Here is a 960-nt window from a genome sequence, read left to right as displayed (position 1 = left end):
AAATTTGTAACTAAATAAGTATTAATTGTGTTGGTGGCCTTGCCATCAGCTGCTAAAGTGTCATTAAAACTGTTATTTCCCTATTGTATCTCTAATTTTATCATTATTCCCTGGTTACAAGGCTTAGATCTAAACTGTTGTGAACAAATATGAAGCTGTTCTTCCCTGCAGATCACCTTTGATGTGTGATTCATAGATCAATAATTTAGTTTGTTAAATTACAATACAATACAATACACTAGACATCCAAACACATTTGGAATTTGGAAAAAAAACTAATATGACAATAGAGACATTTGAGTTGAACTGAATGTCCCTTACTAATTTTATTACTAATTACTATTACTAATCCACTTTAGAAATGATCAAAATGCTAAGCACAAAGCTACTCTTGGAGGGGTTTAATACAACTGATTAAATTGGAAACTTTTATCAGATTGTATGTTGCTGACCTTGCTACCAGTTTTTTTCTCAGAAAAGTTCTGGATGTATGAAACATTCAGAAAAGTAACATAACTATGGGCTTTACAATTGTAGTTTCTCATTGTGAGTATGTTAGCATGCTGACATTAGCAATTAGCTCAAAGCACTGCTGTACCCACAGCCTCACAGAGCTGCTGTCTGACTGTTTACTTGTGTCCACAAGTACTTATGCTTCCATTAAATATCACATCCTTCTATGATCAATACACATTGAGAGAAGTGTGGTTTAGTGATTTTTTGCTTTGATTAACAGATCTCTCAGCTTATCACATTCAACCCTGGTTGCTGACTGCTCACCCCACCTCTCCATTCAGCCACAATGCCACTCGCCAAAAAGGAGTCCTCTGGTTCCTGTAAATATTGTAGTAAGCAATCCAAACTAAGGCTTAAAACCATTCTTTCAGAAACCAGTGATTGATGCCACAGGCAGCATGTTTATGTTTATTGTTTCACCTTGCGGTCACAACACAGACTGAA

The sequence above is a fragment of the Seriola dumerili genome, unplaced genomic scaffold, assembly GCF_002260705.1.
Source record: "Seriola dumerili isolate Sdu_G_001 unplaced genomic scaffold, Sdu_1.0 BDQW01000160.1, whole genome shotgun sequence".
NCBI lineage: Eukaryota > Metazoa > Chordata > Actinopteri > Carangiformes > Carangidae > Seriola > Seriola dumerili.
This window is presented reverse-complemented; position numbering follows the sequence as displayed.